Source organism: Budorcas taxicolor, chromosome 23 (genome assembly GCF_023091745.1).
Source record: "Budorcas taxicolor isolate Tak-1 chromosome 23, Takin1.1, whole genome shotgun sequence".
Classification (NCBI taxonomy): Eukaryota; Metazoa; Chordata; class Mammalia; order Artiodactyla; family Bovidae; genus Budorcas; species Budorcas taxicolor.
In genome coordinates, this window is record NC_068932.1 from 22,467,767 (window position 1) to 22,492,807 (window position 25,041).

A 25,041-nucleotide genomic window follows, 5' to 3' on the forward strand; every position below is an offset into this window, starting at 1 on the left:
ATTCATTAAGCTTCTTGGATCCATGAGTTTTATAGTTTTCAGCAAATTTGGAAAATGTATGGCCATTTTGTCTTTAAATATTTTCTTTCTAAGCCTCTTTTCATGCATCTTCTTTCTTTATGGGATCCTCTTGAGATATTACATTATGTCAGTCTGCTTAATATCACTCCATACACAAATGGTGTTCTGTTCATTTTGTTCGGTCTCTGTACTTCACCTTGCTTAGTTTCTATTTCTGTTTCTCCTAATCACCAATCTTCAGCATCTGCTTTTATTCCATCCAGTGTATTTTCCATCTCAGATACTATGTTTTTCATATCTAGAGGTTTCATTTGGATCTTTCCTTTATCTTCCACTTCTCTAATTATCTTGGTCAGGTTTTCCTCTACGTTTTCGAAGATATAAAGCATATTTATAGTAGCAGCTTTTATGTTCTTGTTTGTTCCATCACCATTAAAATTTCTGGATCTGTTTTATTTATTTTTTCTATTTTTTTTTTAAGCAAAATTGTTCAGAATTTTTTTTTTTTTTTTGCCCCGTTTGTGCTATATGGCTTGTGGGATCTTAGTTCTCAGATGACAAGGGGAAAAACCTGGACCTCATCAGTGAAAGCACTGGGTTCTAACCACTGGACAGTTAGGTAATTCCTGGTTCAGGTTTTATTCACCAGTCAATAGCTGCTCTCTCTCTCCTTCCTTCATCCTGCTGTGCTCCCTTCCACATTCCTAGATTCAGGAGAGGAATTCTCTGGCCTCCTGAGCTGTAATCTGAGAGGGGAGGTCAGTGAAGAGAGCTGGAAGACAGTAGTTTGCTGTTGAGGCTGTCTAGGCAGGCCAGCCCTTCCATCAGCATGTGTTCCAGCACTTGTAATAATCACTCTTGTCTCCCATAGAAGACTGGCTTTTATCTCACTGGTGGTTCTGTAGCCTTTCTTTCCTGCCAGCTCTAGAACCTCATTGTAATTCATACTGAGCTCAGCTGGAACAGAGTGAGTATGGTAAGTGCCACCCACAGGGATAATGCTGAAGCCAATGCCATGTGCCTTTATTTACTTGATGACCCTGATCAAGTTGTCTTGGCTGACATCTGATTGAATTTTTCCCTTCCCTATAAAACCTGTTGGTGTAGCAGTTCCTCCAAAGTTCTCAAACTTCCATTCTGGTGCTTCAGGGCTAGGCACACTTTGATCATCTGTATGCCCAGCATCTCAGACCAAAATCCTTTTCTATAAATCAAGGGATCCATCCCAGTGGTGGCACACATGTCCTGGAACTGCATCTGGAACTTGAGACTCCTTTGGGTGTTTAGTTTTGAAGCTTCTTTGGGGTAGTAATGCTGCCTCCCACATGATGTGGCTCATACTGGTGACTTAGGTGCTGTTGTTTTGATTTGTATTTCCCTGATGGCTAATGATACTGACCATCTCTTCATGTGCTTATTGGCCACTTGTATGCCATCTTTGGAGAACTGTGTATTCATTTTCTTCCAGCCTACCTGGAAATGGAGATATGGAAACCATGGTGTAAAACATATTGGTGAACCATTTCTGGAATTCTGGTTCTACAATAGTAAGAAAAGTAGCTGCTCACTGTATTGTTATAATGTCTTCTGGAATATTATATACATCTCTACTCCCACTATCAGGTAATGAGAAGACTCCTATGTCCAGATGTCTAGCTTGAATAATATAGGTTTGTTGTGACTCTGCCAAGACAAATTAGTTGCAAAGTGTACACGTGTGATTACATGAAAAATCCTTGATCACAGCCTATTCAGCTGCTGCCTCTCCTATTTTTTTAATCTTTTTACGCATTGTAACAATGGCAGTGTTAGTTTTTAATCTGTTAATCATTAGGGATTAAAAAATTTTATACAGGGTGTACCTCAAAGATTGTGAGCTCAGTTCCAGATTACTGCAATAAAGCAAATATTGCAATAAAGTGAGTCATGAATTTTTGGTTTTCCAGTGCATATAAAAGTTGTATTTACCCCATACTTAAACCATTTTTCAAATTTTTATTTATTTTTTTATTTTGGCTGCACTGGGTCTTCATTGCTGTGCATGAGATTTCTCTAGTTGCAGCGAGCAGGGACTATTTTGTAGTTGCAGTGTGCAGGCTTCTCACTGCAGTGGGTTCTCTTGTTGCAGAGCGCAGGCTCTAGGGCATGAGGGCTTCAATAGTTGCAGCAAAGCGGACCTTGGCTGCAAAGTGATGTCTCTGCTTTTTAATACTCTGTCTGGGTTTGTCATAGCTATTCTTCCAAGAAGCAAACATCTTTTAATTTCATGGCTGCAGTCACCATCCACAATGATTTTGGAGCCCAACAATGTACCTTAATTAAAATGTTTAGTTCGGTTCTGTTCAATTGCTTAGTCGTGTCAGACTCTTTGCAACCCCACGAATTGCAGCACGCCAGGCCTCCCTGTCCATCACCAACTCCTGGAGTTCACTCAAACTCACATCCATCAAGTCGGTGATGCCATCCAGCCATCTCATTCTCTGTCGTCCCCTTTTCCTCCTGCCCCCAATCCCTCCCAGCATCAGAGTCTTTTCCAATGAGTTAATTAAAATGTTAGGTATTTAGAATAGGGAAAAGGAGTCCAGAATGGCGGTGGATAAAAGATAAGGAAGAGAAAAGCCCACGAAAATGGAACAAAGGAAGGTCCGAGGACCGGAGTGAGGACCTCAGGTAAAACAAACAACACTCCTGGCTGGCCCAATTTACATAGGACAGGCCCAGGGAGAGAAAAACACATAAAAAGAGGAGCTAAAGGGCTGGGGCTCTCTCTCCTGAGCGCTGGGGTGCTCTTCTCTTCGCATCTTTGGGTTGACATGCCCTCTCACCTTGAAGATGGATTTTCCTGTTATTATCTAAATAAAATAGAGCTGAAACACAGAACTGTAACACTGATTAGTCTAAGAGCTATAACACTGTCTGCTCGAGACCTGAGAGCTATAACACGGTCTGTCCAAGACCCGAGAGCTGTGACACGCCAAAGGCTTTAATGTCCGTCACTCCAAATCTTTGTTGTGACGAGACAGAACCAAGGAGCATACACTCGCCTGACAAAAACACGCTAAGCATCATCTGAAAATGTAAAGTTCTCATGAGTCTTCAATCTGTAGAAAACAAGATCTGTGAAGTGCAATAAACGGAAGCCCAACAAAATGAGAAATACTTTTAAGATCTGTCCAAGGAACTTATAATTTAATAGAAGAGGAAACAATTACATAACTTTAAGTTAAATCCAAAATCACTACAGATGGTGATTGCAGCCATGAAATTAAAAGATGCTTACTCCTTGGAAGGAAAGTTGTGACCAACCTACATAGCATATTCAAAAGCAGAGACACTACTTTGCCAGCAGAGGTCCATCTAGTTAAGGCTAAGGTTTTTCCAGTGGTCATGTATGGATGTGAAAATTGGACTGTGAAGAAAGCTGAGCACTGAAGAATTGATGCTTTTGAACTGTGGTGTTGGAGAAGACTCTTGAGAGTCCCTTGGACTGCAAAGAGATCCAACCAGTCCATCCTAAAGGAGATCAGTCCTGAGTGTGCATTGGAAGGACTGATGCTGAGACTGAAACTCCAGTACTTTGGCCCCCTCATGTGAAGAGTTGACTCATTGGAAAAGACCCTGATGCTGGGAGGGATTGGGGGCAGGAGGAGAAGGGGACGACAGAGGATGAGATGGCTGGATGGCATCACCGACTCAACGGACATGAGTTTGGGTGAGCTCTGGGAGTTGGTGATGGACAGGGAGGTCTGGCATGCTGCGATTCATGGCGTTGCAAAGAGTCGAAACCGACTGAGCAACTGAACTGAACTGATGGCTAATTATGCTGACCATCTCTTCACATGCTTATTGGCTACTTGTATGCCTTCTTTGGAGAACTGTCTATTCACATTCTTTGCACATTTTTTACTTTGTTGTCTTTTTACTGTTGAGTGGTGAAAGAGTTTTTGTATATACTTGTATGTTGGTGTTCATTGCAGCGTTATTCACAATAGCCAAAAGGTAGAAACAACCAAAGTGTGCATCAGCAGATGAATGGACAAACAAAATGTGCATACAATGAAATATTAACCAGCCAAACAAAGGAATGAAGTTCTGATACATGCTACTACATGGATGAACCTTGTAAAGATAATGTTAGGGGCCTCCCTGGTGGCTCAGTGGTAAAGAATCCACCTGCCAGTGCAGGAGACACAGGTTGATTCCTCATCCTGGAAGATCCCAAATGCAACTGAGTAACTAAGCCTGTCCACCACGACTCCTGAGTCTGTGCTCTAGAGCCCAGGAGCCACAACTGCTGAAGTCTGCATGCCCTAGAACCTGTGCTCCACAACAAGAGAAGCCACCACAATGACAAGCCTGTGCACTGAAACTAGAGGATAACCCCAGTAAGCAAATTCATTGCATTGGAAAGTAGATTACAGGTTATCAGGAGCTTGAAGTGCAAGTAATAGAAAATTCTTGCTTAATGGATACAAAGTTTCTGTTTAGGTTTATGAAAAAGTTTTAGAAATAGTGGTAATGGTTGCAGAATATTGTAACTAACGCCACTGAATTGTGTACTTAAAAAAAATGGCTGAAATGGTAAATTTTGTGATGTATATATATTTCATCACAATTTTTTTTAAAGGTGGCTTTGGCAGCTGTGAAGAAATCAGACTAAAGTTTAAGATTACAGCAGGAATCCAGGTTAAAGACGATCTGCTTTTCTTTCCAGAGCCACTCTGATCATTCTCTTCCCTGTTCTGTGCTCCAGGAAGCTGATCTGTGGTGACCAGTTAACCAGCTGGTAGACCCTCTAACTTCTGGTTAAATTTGGTCAGTGTGGAGCTTTGCCAACATGGAGGACTGATGAAGAGATCAGAGGGTGAGGGGAAAATGAGATAAGGGTATTCTCCTGACTCCCATCCTGCAGGATGCTGTGGGCATCTATCCCCTGATGAAAGGTATCAGTTCCTACCAGGCAGCCCTCTCCCCAAAGCTCTCTCTGTATTCTAGTAATGGCTCCCCTCTGTCATTCCTACTAGGGATATAGTGGCCACCCCTAGTGCACTTGTATTTCCCAATATATTAGTTATCAGTTCACTCACTCAGTATTGTCCAACTATTTGTGACCCCATGAACCGCAGCACGCCAGGCCTCCTTGTCTATCACCAATTCCCGGAGTTTACCCAAACTCATGTCCATTGAGTTGGTGATGCCATCTAAGCATCTCATCCTCTGTCTTCCCCTTCTCCTCCTGCCTTCAATCTTTCCTAACATCAGGGTCTTTGCAAATGATTCAGCTCTTTGTATCAGGTGGCCAAAATATTCTAGTTTCAGCTTCAACATCAGTCCTTCCAATGAACACCCAGGACTGATTTCCTTTAAGATGGACTGGTTGGATCTCCTTGCAGTCCAAGAGACTTTCAAGGGTCTTCTCTAACACCACAGTTCAAAAGCATCGAATCTTTGGTGCCCAGCTGTCTTTATAGTCCAACTCTCACATCCATACATGACCACTGGAAAAACCATAGCCTTGACTAGATGGACCTTTGTGGACAAAGTAATGTCTCTGCTTTATAGTTCGTTCATTAAACTTTCTTAGAATTCCCTGGTGGTCCAGTAGTTAGGACATGGTGCTTCCACTGCAAGCGGCCCTGGGTTTGATTGCCTGGTTAGGGAACTAAGATCCCACAAGTTGCACAATGTGGCCAAAAGAAATAAAAGGGGGGGGAAGAAAGAAAAAGAAATGGGATTACTATAAAGAGTTCATGGAAGTCTGAGCAGATTAACCTTTAAAAAAAGGTTAATTTTAGCAATTTGAGTTGCCATCAGTTTCCTGACTTCTTGATCAGAGTGGGTGTAGTAGAGAGAGCAATGGATATATTGATACTTGGAAGTAGAGCCTTGTGGTTTTGATAGGTTGGATGGTGTGATAGACATGGATCCTGGCTCTTAGAAAAGTTCTCATAAATTAGAGGACACAGAACTAGAGTCTAGGGAAAAAAACAAAAACAAAAACAAACTCACACTAATTAATTATAGTCCAGCTATAGACTCAAGTTCCAAAGTGGCTGAAACCGACTACTCAACGCGCTAATCCATCTGTCTCCTTGCCTTGGGGACAAAACTGACTCTTCTCCAAGTTCTCTGATACGCAGGAGAGAAATTGGAGGGGACTGGTTGGTTTCTACAGAGGAATCAGAAAACTGGGGGTCTCCCAAGAAAGCAGTAGAAATAAAGGTTCTTAGAAATGATCTCAGGAAAGTGTTAGTCAATTGGGTCAAAATCCGGACACCAGCTTGCAATAGCTCAGGTTCCCAACCAAATGGTCTGGAGATAAAAGAGGGACAACAGATTGTGGAGACACTCAGGGAAATATCAGAGTTAATGAAAAAAAAATCCCGTTACACCCAATTGTTGGCTTCCTGTGCCTATTCCATCCTGTAGCCATACTCGGGGCAAAAGGGGGATGATTATTCCCTCACAGACCCTACATCATTTATACCCTCCAATTTCCCTCCTAGTTTCTCTCTTTTCCCTGAATGCTGGTCTCCTATCCTGGCCCTTCCAGCTGCTGAAAGGCACACATCAAATCTACATCACTGCTAGATGGCAGAGTATCTGAGACCAAGGTGCTATCCACACACTTTGGGTTCTTCTGAGTCAGATTGGAAACTTGTGCCTGGCTTATTTCCCTTTGATTTGATAAAGAGAGCTCTGATTGGGGTGTAACTTCTATAATATGATCCTTAGGTCTTGGTTCCTGGACATGTCCTCTGGGGCTTGCTTTCAAACCAGGCCTTCTTGAGTAGCTGGTACTATAAGCTTTCTTTTTTTGTCACATTTACTTTACTCCCCAAAGAAGCACTTATCTACTACTCCATCTTACTCCCTTCCATGCTGTCAGGATCCAGGCACCTTTAGACATTTACAGCTTCTAGCTAGCAACCCACTCCAGTGTTCTTGCTTGGAGAATCCCAGGGACGGGGGAGCCTGGTGGGCTGCCGTCTATGGGGTCGCACAGAGTTGGACACGACTGAAGCAACTTAGCAGCAGCAGCAGCTAGCTGTATGAACTCAGAGACATTATGTAACTTCTGTATGTCTCAAGTTGTTTTAAAATTCTTAACCAAATAGTAGTATGTGACAACACTCAATTAGTGTTAGTTGTTGTTATTAACATAGCAATATGTTCTTACAGCTGGTATAACCCACTTACCAAATTTGACTGTTAAAAATGTTCACATTTCTCTCTTTTTAAAAATCTGAGTCTAAATTCAGTTTATTTTTCTAACTGTTTTATTTTACTTTAATTGTTTATTTCTTGTTGTGCTTAGTTGCTCAGTCCTGTGCGACTCTTTGTGACCCCATGGGCTGTAGCGCGCCAGGCTCCTCTGTCCATGGGGATTCTCCAGGCAAGAATGCTGGAGTCGGTTGTCATGCCCTTCTCCAGGGGATCTTCCCAACTCAGGGATCAAACCCAGGTCTCCACACTGAGGCGGATTCTTTCCCATCTGAGCCACCAGGGAAGCCCTATTTATTTCTTACCTAGATATTATGTGCACTCAGAAAAAATTCCAAAACAGTAAAAAGGCCCACCACTTCTCCCAACCACCCACTTCACCTCCCCACCAACTGCCCTCTTACCAATTCCTTCCTTAAACAACTTCAAGGATATTCTATGCAATTATATTCACAAACTTGACCATTTTTCTCTTATATATCTCATATAAATATTAATATTAGCCATAATAATGTATCTCGGAGAACATTTCAAATCAGTTCTTACTGAATTGCCTAATTATCCCATTTTTTTCCTTTTAAAGATTTTCCTCCAGTTTTTAGATTAGGGAATTTAGGCATTAGATTCTACCCAATTTAGAAATATGGTATAATTTTCATAAAATAAGATTCATCCATTTTAACTGTACAGTTAATAAGTCTTGGCAGTTGTATACTGTCATGTACCATCTCAACAATTAAGACACAAAATGTTTCCATCATTCTAAAATGTCCCCTCATTCTCCATTGTAATCAATCCCCTCACCTAAAATCTAACTCTGTGAAACCACTGACCTGCTTTTCACTACAAAATAGTTTTCATTTCTAGAGTTTCATTTATATGGCATTGTACAATATACAGTCTTTTTTGTTTGACTTTGTACACTTCAATATTTCTTTGCGATTCCATGGCCTTGTTGTATACATCACCATCTCATTTCTTTTTAGCACATAGTATTACATAATAAAGGAGTTATTTACTCAATTATCAGTTGATAGATATTTGGTTTGTTCCAGTTTGGGCTTCATATGAATAATGCTGCTATGAAGATTTGCATAACACTTTTGTGTGGAAATATGTTCACATTTGCTCTTAGGTAAATCCCTAAGAGTGGAATTTCTAGGTCATAAGGTATGTTTAACTTTATAAGACACTATCAAGCTGTTTCCCAAGTGTATCTACCATTTTGTAATCTCATCTCTGATATAATTTGCCTTAATTCTTTTTAACAGCTGGCATGCAGCTGCTGGTCAAAAAGAGCAATAGAGCAAATGTTAAATTGGTGAATCTGGATATAAGAGTACACAGGTGTTCATTTTACTATTCTTTCCTTTTTTCTTTAAAGTTTTTTCAAAATAAAAAAGTGAAGGGGGTACTAGGTTGCATGTTATATGGTATTGGACTAATTCTGAAGTTTATCTGGCAGGGTATTTGTAAGGAGAGAGTAAATTTTCAAAAAGAACAATGAAGGGGAATGGTTCCAACTAGATATCTAAACAAACTCTAAAGCTATGATAATTTAAACATTTTTATTGTCACATACAAAAACCTCCTGGATAGTCATACAGAGAGTCTAGAAAAAAGCTCATGTGGCTATGGATTTTTAATATACAATGAAGATGGCATTTTAAAATCAGAATGGGTTAATATATGATTATGGGACTTAACTACTAATTTATAAAAATGTTAGATCTCTATTCCATTCCCTTTACATACACCTTATATATGAATTCCTTAAATATGAATTCAGGAAATAATAGAAGTATATTAGAAGAACTATACATGATTTTTATAAATTTGAAATAGCCATGACATTCTTAAGCAAGAAGTGAAATCCAAAAGCAGTAAAGAAAAGTGCTGATATATTTTGCTACATAGACATTTTAAAATTCTATTGGATTAAAAACAACGTAAAGAGTATATCCGTGCATGTTTTTGTTTGTGTGTGCTCAGTCATTTGTCAGGTTTCTCGCAGTATAAATTTTGTATTTTATTTGTTTTTGGATGCGCTTCATTGCTGCATGGCCTTTTCTCTAGCGGCAGCAAGCAGGGGCTACTCTCTAGTTGCAGTGTGAGGGCTTCTCATTGTGGTGGCTTCTCTTGCAGAGCACAGGCTCTAGGGCGCCTGGCCTGAGGAATTATTGCACGTGGGCTCAGTAGTTGTGGCTCCCCGGCTCGAGAGCACGGGCTCAGGAGCTGTGGCCCACAGGCTTAGTTGGTCTGTGGCATGTGGGATCTCCCATCAGTCTGTGTCTCCTGCATTCGCAGGTGCCCCTCACTGTATAGTTTGCTGATTGCATCCCCATAGTATCATGTTTCTTTCCCTCTTGAATTTGGTTTAGATTGATAGTTAAATGTAAAGACTTGATCAGATTAGATTTCTTTTTCAAAGTAAGACTAATTTCAGGGCTTCCTTGGTGGTCCAGTGGTTAAGAATCTGTGCTTCCATTGCAGGGGCCTTGGGTTGGAGAACCAACATTGCACATGAGCATGGCATGGCCAAAAAAAAAAAAATTTTTTTCTTGCCTCTTTTTATCAATGTTATCAGCTATTGATTGTCATTTCCTAGATCCATTCATTCATTAGGGTTTGGCAACTGGTGATATTTTAATCCTCTTTTCTACCGAGTTTATTAGAATACTTCTGTAAGGAGAAACTTCCCCTTATCACCTATTCAGTTACCCTGAGATATTCAACTTGTATAGGAAAACCATAACAAATGTTGATTCTTTTTTCTTTACCAATTGTTAAAATAATGAGTTGATTCCCTACCATCCTTCAAAAGTGACCGATAAAGTGGGCTTTTGTAGTATCATTATGAATAAATAGATTTAATCCTATTTGAAGCTATAATTCATTGAGGCTGTAACTCTTTCTGATGCTCAAATAGTAGTTTTGGCTGGTGTGAATTTACTCAGGTTATGTCCAGAGTCCTTTGACACATCATTTGTCTTTATTAATTTATTTGCTTCCTGATAATGACAGGTTATTTTAGGCCCATCTTCTGTATACAGATCTGTCCCAGTCCTGGAATCAGCCACCTTAAGGAATCCAGGTTACTTTAACAAAATGACATTTAAAAACAACAAACTGAGTGCCAGGAATGCCCATTGGTACTGGGTTGGTCATGGACCCTAGATCTTTTCAGTTAACAGAGCTAGAAAATACAATTTAAAAAAAAACATTAAATATATCGTGAGTTTATGTTGACACTTCCAATTCAAAATAAGCTATGGAGTTTTTACTTAACATCATCAGTCTTACCTCATTATCTCTTCTTAACAGTATAAAAAATGTCAGTTGTCAATAACAGCAACATTATTTTATTTTTTATTATTTTTATTCTATTTCTCCCACAATACACAGTTTCAGAGCAACAATGATGCTAAATTGAAAGAGACACGTGTACCCTCAATGTTCATCGCAGCACTGTTTACAATAGCCAGAACATGGAAGCAACCTAGATGCCCATCAGCAGATGAATGGATAAGAAAGTTGTGGTACATATTCACAATGGAGTATTACTCAGCTATTAAAAAGAATGCATTTGAATCAGTTCTAATGAGGTGGATGAAACTGGAGCCTGTTATACAGAGTGAAGTAAGTCAGAAAGAAAAACGCCAATATAGTATATTAACACATATATGTGGAATTTAGAAAGATGGTAATGATGACCCTATATGTGAAACAGCAAAAGAGACACAGATGTAAAAAATACACTGTTGGACTCTGTGGGAGAGGGCGAGGGTGGGATGATTTGAGAAAATAGCATTGAAACATGTATACTATCATGTGTGAAATAGATTGCCAGTCCAGGTTCATGCATGAGGCAGGGTGCTCAGGGCTGGTGCACTGGAATGAACCTGAAGGATGGGATGGGGAAGGAGGTGGGAGGGAGGGTCAGGATGGGGAACACACGAACACCCATGGCTGATTCATGTGAATGTATGGCAAAAACCACCACAATATTGTAATTAGCCTCCAATTAAAAAAAAATGAAAACAAACAAAAAACAATGTTGCCAATAACCACCAACAATATAATTACCAAAAACAATTTGAGGGTTTTTTTAGATTCTTTTTGTCCTTAGAGTACTTTTGACTATGGCTGTACAGTCAAATTAATGTATCTCAGTCATCTGAGATAGTTCTTTGTATACTTACACTACCAACTCAATACATATAGAGTATTTATTTTATTTATTTTCTCCCCAGTTTTATTGAGAACATTTAATTCCATTTTACTTTCTATTTAGGGTTTTTTTTACATTTTTATGTTTTGTCAGACTTTATGAGATATTAAAACATAATAAAGCTCACCAGTTTTAAGTATACTATGAAATGAGTCTGAAAAAGGTACGGAGATGTACAAGCATCACCACAATCGTTATATAGAATATTTTCATTACCCCCCAAATTTCTTCATGATTCTTTGTAGTCAGTCCCCTCCCCACATCTCTTGGCTCTTGTGTACAATTTGATGAACTTTGGTATAATACATTATGAACTGTTAAAAATTGTGGCAAAATATACTACATAAAATTGCCATTTTAATAATTTTTAAAGTGTGCAATTCAGTGGCATTAGCTACATTCACAATGTTGTGCAACTGTCATCAGTAATTCAAAAATGTTTTCATCACACCAAACAGAAATTCTATACCCATTAATTAGGAATTCTCCATTATCCACTCTGCCCAACATGTCCATGACTATAAGCATCTTTGCCATAGACATCACTGCTACAGACGTTTATGGCACAAATATTTTTGCTCATAACTGATTGGCCATAAGACCATTCTGCTGTAAAAGATAAAATAACAAAAAACCAAAGAGGGACATTAAAAGGACCTAATGAAACATATGAACAACAAAACTAGAAAGACTTTATTGCAAATTACAAAATCCTTAAATAAACTAAAATGTGTGTGGGTTCACTGCAATACTGTGCAAATAACTGATTTTACTTTGTGGGCTACATGTAAGCACTTATTTCCCAAGTCTTTCATTCACAGTTATATAATATGTATAATATAATACATATTTTTGTCTTATATTTTTGTAATATAATACATATTATAAATATATATTACATATATTTTTGTTGTCAGTGATGATTCATCTCCTTGTTCAGCATTGTACTTTTTCTTTTATGTTAAAATTTCCTTTGTGAAGAGAATTATAAGTTTCCAAATACTAAGATGTATATTTTGTAACTGAGCTTTGTATTGTGTTGTGAAAACCTTTCCGCTGTTGTTCTTGGCATCTTGTCCATCAATAGATGTTCCAAAGTTCTATGGGTCCTATGCCTTCAAATCACTGAAGGATTTGCAAACTGACATGTAACCATTTTCCAGTACAGTGTGCAGTCTGGTTTACACACTTCTTATAAGTTTTATCAACCTATTTTGTATCAAGTTGACATACATTGTTGTTATCATCTGCTATTTTAAGACTCTTCACTGTGTAGACCATAATGAGATCCAAGATTTATGTATTATAAAAATGGGAGTTCTGCATCAAGGGGAAATAAAACCAGACTGTCAAGAAACTAATTGATGGCAAAATTGCGTTATAGACAATTAGCTATGTAGCAAATATGCTTGCAACTTAAGATGTCTATAGCAAAGATGCTTGCAATGAAAGTACCTAGAACCCTCCCCAGCCCCTTGTGACCTCTACTCTACTTTCTGTCTCCTTGAATTTGCCCAGCCTGGATATTTCATGTAAGTGGACTCATACAACATTGTCCTTTGTGTCTAACTTCTTTTGCTAAGCATGTTTTCAAGATTCATCCATGTTATAGCATGTGTCAGAATTTCACTCCTTTTCATAGTTGAATAATGTTCCTTTGTATGGACATGTCACTTTGTAAAATTTTTATTTATTTTTAATTGGAGGATAAATGCTTTACAATATTGTGTTAGTTTCTGCCCTATATCAACATGAATCAGTCATAGTTATTTGTATGTCCCCTCACTCTTTTTTTTTTTTTTAATTTTTTATTTTTACTTTATTTTACTTTACAATACTGTATTGGTTTTGCCATACATTGACATGAATCCACCACGGGTGTACATGCATTCCCAAACATGAACCCCCCTCCCACCTCCCTCCCCATAACATCTCTCTGGGTCATCACCGTGCACCAGCCCCAAGCATGCTGTATCCTGCATCGGACATAGACTGGCAATTCGATTCTTACATGATAGTATACCTGTTACAATGCCATTCTACCAAATCATCCCACCCTCTCCCTCTCCCTCTGAGTCCAAAAGTCCGTTATACCCATCTGTGTCTTTTTTGCTGTCTTGCATACAGGGTCGTCGTTGCCATCTTTCTAAATTCCATATATATATGTTAGTATACTGTATTGGTGTTTTTCTTTCTGGCTTACTTCACTCTGTATAATCGGCTCCAGTTTCATCCATCTCATCAGAACTGATTCAAATGAATTCTTTTTAACAGCTGAGTAATACTCCATTGTGTATATGCACCACAGCTTTCTTATCCATTCATCTGCTGATGGACATCTAGGTTGTTTCCATGTCCTGGTTATTATAAACAGTGCTGTGATGAACATTGGGGTACATGTGTCTCTTTCAATTCTGGTTTCCTTGGTGTGTATGCCCAGCAGTGGGATTGCTGGGTCATAAGGTAGTTCTATTTGCAATTTTTTAAGGAATCTCCACACTGTTCTCCATAGTGGCTGTACTAGTTTGCATTCCCACCAACAGTGTAGGAGGGTTCCCTTTTCTCCACACCCTCTCCAGCATTTATTGCTTGCAGATTTTTGGATCACAGCCATTCTGACTGGTGTGAAGTGGTACCTCATTGTGGTTTTGATTTGCATTTCTCTGATAATGAGTGATGTTGAGCATCTTTTCATGTGTTTGTTAGCCATCCGTATGTCTTCTTTGGAGAAATGTCTATTTAGTTCTTTGGCCCATTTTTTGATTGGGTCGTTTATTTTTCTGGAATTGAGCTGCATAAGTTGCTTGTATATTTTTGAGATTAGTTGTTTGTCAGTTGCTTCATTTGCTATTATTTTCTCCCATTCAGAAGGCTGTCTTTTCACCTTGCTTATATTTTCCTTTGTTGTGCAGAAGCTTTTAATTTTAATTAGATCCCATTTGTTTATTTTTGCTTTTATTTCCAGAATTCTGGGAGGTGGGTCATAGAGGATCCTGCTGTGATTTATGTCGGAGAGTGTTTTGCCTACGTTCTCCTCTAGGAGTTTTATAGTTTCTGGTCTTACATTTAGATCTTTAATCCATTTTGAGTCCCAAGATCCAACTACGAGCTTTTTAACTGCAGCAACTTTAATATACGTTATTGGAGCTGGAATTACCGCGGCTGCTGGCACCAGACTTGCCCTCCAATGGATCCTCACGGAAGGATTTAAAGTGGACTCATTCCAATTACAGGGCCTCAAAAGAGTCCTGTATTGTTATTTTTCATCACTACCTCCCCGGGAGGGGAGTGGGTAATTTGCGCGCCTGCTGCCTTCCTTGGATGTGGTAGCCGTTTTTCAGGCTCCCTCTCCGGAATCGAACCCTGATTCCCCGTCACCCGTGGTCACCATGGTAGGCACGGCGACTACCATTGAAAGTTGATAGGGCAGACGTTCAAATGGGTCGTCGCCGCCACGCGGGGCGTGCGATCGGCCTGAGGTTATCTAGAGTCACCAAAGCCGCCGGCGCCCACCCCCCGGCCGGGGCCGGGAGGAGGCTGACCGGGTTGGTTTTGATCTGATAAATGCACGCATCCCCCACCCCGCGAAGGGGGTCAGCGCCCGTCGGCATGTATTAGCTCTAGAATTACCACAGTTATCCAAGTAGGAGAGGAGCGAGCGACCAAAGGAATCATAACTGATTTAATGAGCCATTCGCAGTTTCACTGTACCGGCCATGCGTACTTAGACATGCATGGCTTAATCTTTGAGACAAGCATATGCTACTGGCAGGATCAACCAGGTAGTCCCCTCACTCTTGAATCTTCCTCCCACCTCCCACCCCATCCTGCCCCTCTAGGTTGTCAAAGAACACCAGATTTGAGCTCCCTGAATCACACAACAAATTTCCACTGGTTATCTAATTTTACATATGGTCATGTATATGTTTCAATGCTACTCTCTCAATTCATTCCACCCTCTCTTTATCCTGCTGTGTACACAAGTTTGTCCTCTATGTCTTCGTCTCCATTGTGCCCTGCAGATGGATTCATCAGTACCATCTTTCTAGATTCTGTATATATGTATTAGTATGTGATATTTGCCTTTCCCTTTCTGACTTGCTTCGGGCTTCCCTGGTCACTCAGACTGTAAAGAATCTGCCTGCAATGCAGGAGACCTGGCTTTAATCCCTGGATCGGGAAGATCCCCTGGAGAAGGGAATGGCTACCCACTCCAGTATTCTCGCCTGGAGAATTCCATGGACAGAGGAGCCTGGTGGGCTACAGTCCATGGGATCACAAAGAGTCGCACACAACTGAGTGACTAACACACATATTCTGACTTATTTCACTTTGTATAATAGGCTCTAGGTTCATCCATCTCTTTAGAACTGAGTCAAATGCATTCCTTTTAATGGCTGAGTAATATTTGATCGTGTGTATGTACAACAACTTCTTTATCCATTCATCTGTCGATGGACATCTAGGTTGCTTCCACGTCCTAATTATTGTAAATAGTGCTGTGATGAACATTGGGGTACATGTGCCTTTTAGGATTATGGTTTTCTCAGAGCATATGCCCAGTAGTGGGATTGCTGAGTTATGTGGTAGTTTTATTCCTAGTTTTTATAGGAATCTCCATATATGTCACATTTTGCTTATCCATTTATCTCTTGATGGAAACTTGTTTCCATCTTTTGACTATTGTGAACAAAACTGCTATGAAAATGCATGTCCAAATATCTCTTGAGCCTCTGCCTTCAACTCTTTTGGGCATGTACTTAGGAGTAGAATTGCTGGGTCATAAGGTAATTAAATGTTCAGGTCTTTGAGGAACTCCCAAATTGTTTTCTGTAGTGATTGTACCATTTATTTTCCTAACAGCAATGTATGTGTCAATTTTTCCACCTGGTATTCCAGGTATTCTCAACAATACCTGCTGCTGCTAAGTCACTTCAGTCATGTCTAACTCTGTGCGACCCCATAGACAGCAGCCCACCAGGCTCCCCCATCCCTGGGATTCTCCAGGCAAGAGTATTGGAGTAGGTTGCCATTGCCTTCTCTGCAACAATACCTAGTAGGTGTAAAAGCCCAAGGGAAATGCAAATCAAAACCTCAGTGAGATGCCATCTCATGTAGATGTGAAATGGCATCTCACTGAGGTTTTGATTTGCATTTCCCTTGGGCTTCTCTGGTGGCTTAGACAGTAAAGTGTCTGCCTGCAATGCAGGAGACCCAGGTTTGATCCCTGGGTTGGGAAGATCCCCTGGAGAAGGAAATGGCAACCCACTCCAGAACTCTTGCCTGGAAAATCCCATGGACGGAGGAGCCTGGTAGGTTGCAGTCCATGGGGTCGCAGAGTCAGACAAGACCGAACAACTTCACTTAATGACTGATATGGGTTTCCCAGGTGGCTCTAGCAGTAAAGAACCTGCCTGCGAATGCAGGAGACTTAAGGGACTGTGATTTCTATCCCTGGGTCAGAAAGATCCCCTGGAGGAGGGCATGGCAACCCACTCCAGTATTCTTGCCTGGAGAATCCCACGAACAGAGGAGCCTGGCAGGCTACAGTCCATAGAGTTGCAAAGAGTTGGACAGGACTGAAGCAACTTAGCACACAATGACTAATGATGTTGAGCATCTTTTCATAAGCTTATTGGCCATTTGTATATTTTCTTTGGAGAAATGTCTATTCAGGTCATTTATTCATTTAAAACTGGATTGTTTGTCCATCTTTTTATATTTATACCTCATTATATATTTAAAGCAGGTTTCTTATAGGCAACAATTGGGTCTTGTCTGTTTTATCCAGTCTGTCTTTTAATTGGTGTATTTAGACTACTCACATTTTAAATGTTTTTTGATTAAGTTGGATTAATATCCACCATATTTGTGACTATTTTCTATTCTTTGCAATTCTTTGTTTCTTTATTTGAATATTCTCCTTTTTTCTTCTCTAGTTTTTCTCTTCTCTAGTTTTAATCCAGCATTTTATATGATTTCATTTTCTCTCCTCTCTTAGCATGTTAATTATACTTTAGAAAAGCTTTAGTGATTTCCCTAAAGTTTAAAATATGCATTTACAACTAATCTAAGTCTAATTCCAAATACACTATACCAGTTCATGAATAGTGCAGGTATCTTATAAAAGAATTATAAATCCCTCCTTCCTGTCCATTATAATGTTGTCATTCATTTCAGTTATCTATAAGCTGTAATCTCCCAACACATTGTTGCTATTTTTATTATTGATTTATTTATTTTTGATTGCACTGGGTCTTCGTTGCTGTTTACAGGCTTTCTCTAGCTGCCTCAAGGAGGGGCTACTTTTCCTCGTGGTGCATGGGCATCTCGTTGTGATGGTTTCTCTTGACATGGAGCACAGGCTTTAGGTGCATGGGCTTCAGTAGTTGCAGCTCGTGGACTCCAGAGCACCGGCTCAATAGTTGTGGTGCATGGGTTTAGTTGCTCTGCGGCACGTGGAATCTTCCCGAACCAGGGATCGAACTTGTCTTCCTATATTGGAAGGCAGATTCTTACCACTGTACCATTAGTGAAGTCCTGTTGGTATTTTTGAATAGTTGTATATTAGATCAATAAAATGAAAGATTTTATATTCACTTGTTCCTTCTCTAATGCTCTTTTTTTTGTTATATAGATGCAAGTTTCTGACCTATACCATTTTACTTCTCTCTAAAGAATATCTTTTAATGTTTCTTGCAAGACAGGTCCACTGGCAACACATTCCCTTGGTTTTTGTCTGGAACATTCTTTTATTTTTTCTTCACTTTTAAACATAATTTTGCAGCAATGAAGACCCAGCACAGCCACAAGTAAATAAAATAAAAATAAGCAACAACAACAATAATAATAAAAGAACCTGGTAGAGATTCTGAAAGAAAAATTTATGAAAGTTGGTGGGCCTCTTATAATTAGGCCCTCTGCTGCTGCTGCTGCTGCTAAGTTGCTTCAGTCGTGTCTGACTCTGTGCGACCCCATAGATGGCAGCCCACCAGGCTCCTCTGACCATGGGATTCTCCAGGCAAGAATACTGGAGTGGGTTGCCATTTCCTACTCTAGGGGATTTTCCCAACCCAGGGATAGAACCTAGGCTTACTGTACTGCAGGCAGATCCTTTACCGCTGAGCCACCTGGGAAGCCTAGAACTGAAGATTAACTTTACTTAAAACAATTAAGGTGATGCTGATCAGACCACTGCATGGCCAATGTTAAGATGACTGTCAGAGCCGACTGCTATTTTTGCACATAGTCCCCTCCCTCCATCTGTGCAGCTCTTGCCCTCTGATGTCAGCGGGGTAGGAGTTGGCCTTGGGATAGAAGTCTACTCCCTCCCTACCCGCCCCCCTCCATAGCTGGCATCCGAAATAAAGCAAACTTTCCTTTCCACTAGTCTTGCCTCTTCACTGGCCTTTGAACAGTAAGCAGCTGAACCCCACTTTCATTTACACAAACATACATTTTTATACATAGATGATATATGAAAGGATCCACAAGAAACTAGTAATTGTGGTTGCCTCAGATACGACTGGGAGAAGGCAATGGCACCCCACTCCAGTCCTCTTGCCTGGAAAATCCCACGGATGGAGGAGCCTGGTGGGCTGCAGTCCACGAGGTCACTAAGAGTCGGACACAACTGAGCGACTTCACTTTCACTTTTCACTTTCATGCGTTGGAAAAGGAAATGGCAACCCATTCCAGTGTTCTTGCCTGGAGAATCCCAGGGACGGGGGAGCCTGGTGGGCTGCTGTCTATGGGGTCGCACAGAGTCGGACACGACTGAAGCGACTTAGCAGCAACAGCAGGAGATTCGACTGAGTGGCTGAGAACGCACTGGGAAAAAGAACTAAGGATAGAAATGGGAGAGAGAGAGTTGATTTTGTCAGTTTACTTTTTATTCCTTTTCACTTTTTTACAACTTACTTTAACTTCGTGTGTGTGTATATTTGTAATGGGAAAAAATGCCATTGTGTCCTCTATTCTGATTGATTTCAGAACACTTTCTGGACATGGAAAGAAGAATGGTAAAACTTGGTGTCAGCTGTGGGAATAGTGGCCCATGTTCCTGGCATGATTTGACAGTAGTCAAAATTATAGAGACAAAAAGTAAAATGGTGTTTATTAGAGTCTGGAGGTGCAGGAGGGAATGACGAGTTATCGCTTAATGCGTATTGAGTTTCAGTTTTGTGAAATGAAAAGAATTCTGAAGATGGATGATGTTGATGGCTGTGCAACAATATAAATGAAGTTCATACCAGTGAACTGTGCACTTAAAAATGGTTGAGCTGGTAAATTTTATGTGTATTTTACGACAATTTAAAAAATTGGAAAAAAACCCACAAGACAGTTATTAACATTTTAAAGTACAAATATATAGAACTTTATAATAACAGAAAAAGAACTATTAATGACAGTGAAGGATAAGTTAAGGTTTTCCCAGATTTTAAACGAGCCTAAAGAACTTATTGCTATAATAGCAGACACGCCCTACAGGAAATGCTAAACAGTTGTTCCAACTGAAACGAAAGGAGAGTAACTAAAAACTGTACAAAGAAATAAAGAACACCAGTAACTGTACCTACATAGTTAGGTGTAAAATCCAGTACTGTTGTATTTTTGGTTTGTTTCTCTTTTTTCCCTATATGATTAAGAGACAAATGCAAAAACAACAATTATCTATGTTAATGGGCACACAATGCTTACATATGTAATTTGTGACAATAACAACATAGGGAAGGGAGGATGAAGCTGTGTAAGAGCAGAGTTTTGTATACTCTTGAGGCTAAGTTGGTTTAATTCAAACTAGATTATTATTAACCGGAGCTGTTACCTCTAACACCCGGCCACTAAGAAAATAACTAAAAACAAAATCAGAAAAAGAAATGAGAAGAAAATCAAAACAGTGCACTAGAAAAAAATTAAACACAAAATAAGGCAGCAGCAGGAACTTCCCTGGTGGTGCAGTGGTTAAGACTCTGAGTTTCCAATGCAGGAGCTGGTGTTCAATCCCTGGTTGGGGAACTAGATCCCACATGCCACAGCTAAAGAACCTGTATGCCACAACTAAGACCCAGTGCAGCCAAATAAATAAATAAATAAATATTTTTTAAAGAGATAAAGCACAGTAGAGTCACCCCAGTGATGTTCCTATGTGTTCAGGTTGCTGAATTTGAGTGTACCATCCTTGAAAAAACCAAATACAGTGTGAATAGAAAGACTCATCACTGCCACTCCCCACCCTTTTCTAAAAATAATTCATAAGAAAAAATCATTAATATTTTACAAAATCAGTTTCACCCAGGGTTCACACATGGAAGAAATAGCTAAGACATAACATCATACATTCTCACTGTGAAATCACAATAGAATCTGATATATTCTGAGTATTTGCAAGTTGGGAGAGAGCCTCAGAGATTATATTACTCATCCCCTCACTGTAGAGAGGAAGTAGGTCACTGAGGCCCAAGAAGGTCTAGTGTGGGACCTTGGGGTCTAACCCCAGGGGCAGAGCCTGGGTAGAATGCAGGCCTCCTGAAACTCAGGGTTCCCTCTACTCCTTCCTCTTTATCAAAAGTAAACATGCTGCTGCTGCTGCTAAGTCGCTTCAGTCGTGTCCAACTCTGTGTGACCCCAGAGACAGCAGCCCACCAGGCTCCCCCGTCCCTGAGATTCTCCAGGCAAGAACACTGGAGTGGGTTGCCATTTCCTTTTCCAACGCATGAAAGTGAAAAGTGAAAGTGAAGTCGCTCAGTTGTGTCTGACTCCTAGCGACCCCCTGGACTGCAGCCTACCAGGCTCCTCCATCCATGGGATTTGCCAGGCAAGAATACTGGAGTGGGTTGCCATTGCCTTCTCCGAAAGTAAACATAAAATTCACCAAATGATAAAGTGCACATGCTAATGTGCGCAAGTTAAGGGCTTCAGTCATATCCAACTCTTTGTGACCCCACGGACTGTAACCTGTCAGACTCCTCTATCCATGGGATTTTCCAGGCAAGGATACTCCAGTGGGTTGCCATGCCCTCCTCCAGGGGATCTTCCCCACCCAGGGGTTGAACCTGCATCTCTTGCATCTCCTGCATTGGCAGGTGGGTTCTTTCCCATTAACTGCCACCTGAGAAACCCCACACAAGGTGGTGCAGATTAGCAATTTGGTCTGCAGTGTGATTACTTTAGCCATCAGTCAGCTATGTAACCCACCTTGGAGTGGGAATTTTCATACGAGATTGTTCAGCACTCTGAGGGAAGACTCATACAGGTTAAACACTGCTTCTTGGTGGACTCAGGAAGACTCTTCATGGCTCAGCCTGTGGCGGGCAGGCGGTCAGCTACACAGCAGAATTCCAGGTGTGTCCTGGCTTCGAGCAGCATAGCGATATCTGTATGGTGCATGCAGGATAACCTTTCTTCATCCGGTCTTTCCCCAAAGGAGGGCCTTTTGGATTAATCATTCCTTCAACAAAATGGTGAACAGTCCACACCAGTCTGAAGTCCACTCCTAGGCGTCCCTACTATATTGATATAAACCATAACCATTATGAGGAAAGGCGTTAGCAGACACAGTCTCCGTGGTCTGTGGTGTTGGTCATGGGAAACTCGCCTTGTCAAAAGTTGGTACAATGTTGGCCTTTTGGCTACAGTTTCTTGCCCCAGGGGAAATGTCTAGTTTGCAGACCTCCTCGTCAGCAGTATTCCCACTCAGCTTTCATGGGTAACCAGTTCCCTGCCCAGGTGCAGTGCCCGGTGTGGTTTCAGGAGCCCGGGAGATCTGGCCTGGGTCAAACAGTAAAGTCGGGCCCTTCTGGGTGTCTCCAGGTAGTGCCTTTAACAGGTAACCACCAGGGAGCATCTGTAACTGCCTGTTGGCTATCAGACCTCCTGTGCTCACTCAACATCTCTTCAAAGCCAAAGGAGTCAGCAAACCTGTCATGTTTTGTCAAACAGCTGGTTGAGTTTATAGCTTCTCAAATTTAGCCTTACTGACTTCATAGGCATCCTTGTAAAAAGCATCAATAGCAACTCTCTTCACAGATGCTTCTCCATCCTACTTTATCTGAGGATCATCGGTGCCCATTGTAAATATTCTTGCAGGGATGGGGTCATTTTGGTGGGTAGAAACAGCTGCTCTCCAGGCCTCTTGTGAGTATAGGTATGCAACCCCCATCTGCTACAGACCCTGGGGCACTGGGGAATGCCCAAACTGCCCGAGCCTGTGAGGAACACCACACCCGCCGGCCTCTTGGCCTCCCACCAGCCAACCTGGGCCCCTCATCAAAAGCAGAGGCAACAAGAGGATGAGCTAGATACAGTTTTTGGTTTTTTGTTTTGTTTTTAAAAAACCTTAGATTTCCTTTATTCATTGGTCCATTTCTACAACAAATACATCCAAAACACTACATAATAAAATTATTTACAACATTTCCAAATGAGAAGATTCTTTCTGCCCTACTACTGCTATTCACACACAGTACTTCCACAGCACATCATGAGAAGATTACCCTGTACTCTTAACTGCTTAAGAAATGTGAAAACTAATAATGTAATTGCATTAGCTCTGCTCAATATGTGGCAACATTTTAGAAACCTTGAACTTCATCTTGCAACATCAAGAGAGTTCAATAACCGCTTTCCCCATTGTACTTTACGAAATAAGTTGCAGGGACTAGGAGAGGGACCACATTGTCAAAATAACTAACCGTATAGAAATGGATTTAAAAAGTCACAACTCAAAATCACTTTTTGTAAATTTCACACACATTTACAAATATCACGTTGTCATCCAGCTTGTTTACTTGGATTTTCTTTGCTTGGATTGCACCACATTGATTATGTCTTTAGTAGACCTAGAGGCTGAAGCACAGAGGATGGCTCACCATGTCCATTTTCCATATTCTCAGAAGCCACAAGCTGGCTCTTCAGTTTGGGCATTTCTTTGGCTTGGAGTTTTGGACTTTTCAGTTACCTCTTTGGGCTCACTGTTCTGTCCAGACACTATGGCAGCATTTGCCTTGAGTTCTAACCTGGAAACAGAACCCTGTAGTGCTGTGGCTGGAGTTTCCTTTGGGACCAAACTCTGTGAAGGGCCTGGTGGTCAGCTTGAAAATTCTGGCGGTTTAGGGCCTGAGTTTTCCAAGCTAGTTCCTTGTTTTCCAGGTAATGGCTGATCATCAGCCTCCTCCAGACCAGCTGGGTGAGTATCTGGAGTGTTTGGATTCTGCTAACTATTTTTCTTCTACCAAGGGGGTTTCTTCTTCAGTTTATTTGCATTGATGTTACTTTGCTTATTGTTTACCCCAAAATTGCCTGCAGAGATATCACTCTGCAATAAGTTGACCAACAATGGGTTTGTTAGTGTGACATCCTTATTGACGGGGAAGCCTAGATTCTGACCACAGAACATCTGATTTCCATTGGGTGCACCAATGAAAGGTGCGCTGAAAGGCATCCCATGGCCGGAGAAGTCGTTTCAGGAGGCACTGTTTCCCTGCATGGCCTGCACATGGGGGTGGGGGCATGGTACTTTGTTGCATGCTAACATCAGGCATCATCTGAGACGAGCTATCATTATTTGCTATAGTAGCAGGATCACCATGCTGCTGGGCCATACAGGTATATGTATGTGTGTGTGTGTGTATGTATATATCTAATTTATTTATTGGCTGTGCTGTGTTTCCATTGCTTCATGGGCTTTTCTCCAGTTGTGGTGAGTGGGTGCTGCTTTCTAGTTGCAGTCTACAGGCTTCTCATTGCAGAGATTTCTCTTGTTTTGAAGCACAGGCTCAAGGGTGCACAGGGTTCAGTAGTTGTGGCACATGTGCTCAGCAGTTGTAGCTCCTGGGCTCTAGAGAACAGGCTCAATAGTTGTTGGGCCATATAGTTTTAAATATTGTTTTTCTTTCACATTACTTTGTAAACATGGTTTTGTGTTTCTCCATGTTCTGGCAGCAGCAAGCTGTTTTAAAATATTAGTATTTAATCATTTAAGTTTTCATTAGGGGCTTGTTTGCAGCTTTTTTGAGTCCCAATGATGTGTTTTAGTACATAGAGATTTTTTTTCTTTTATTCTGTTTCACTTGTTTTTAAATTACTAGATGAGAGATTGGGTCAAAAGAAAGCCAGTTGGCTCTTGCCAAGTGTTACCTAAGTGTGCCTCTAGAAGGATTATTACCTGGCCCCTAGACAGGTGTGAATATATCTGTTTCCCAAAGCTTGGACCAGCATTGGGTATCTAATTTTTACTTGGTTTAATGGTTGTTATTTGGAACCATACTATACTTACAGTCTTTAATTTGTATTTCCCTAATTACTAAGGAAGTTGAGTCTTTTTAAAAATAAATATATTGTTTATTACTTGTTTATCCTGTTAGGTGCTTACTCGATTCCAAGCAACAGACATTCTGAGTGCCCACTCTGTGCTAGGAGATGTGTACATCCCTCAAAGGGGCAGAGACCTAATAAAAATGATCCTTTGGAATAGGGTGGGGGAACCAGGATAGTATAGGAAATATAAGAGTAGCTGTACTCTCTCAGTAGAAGCACAGTCCTGGCAAACTGCTCGGGGAAAGGCC

General features: G+C 40.7%; 2 pseudogenes; both read right to left on the minus strand.

Annotated features, from left to right (window-relative positions):
• Positions 1-731: 731 nt before the first annotated feature.
• On the minus strand, positions 732-1,519 carry LOC128068080 (vacuolar-sorting protein SNF8-like; annotated as a pseudogene).
• A 20,278-nt stretch (positions 1,520-21,797) lies between these two features.
• LOC128068081 (formylglycine-generating enzyme-like) lies at positions 21,798-23,355 on the minus strand (annotated as a pseudogene).
• Positions 23,356-25,041: the final 1,686 nt, after the last annotated feature.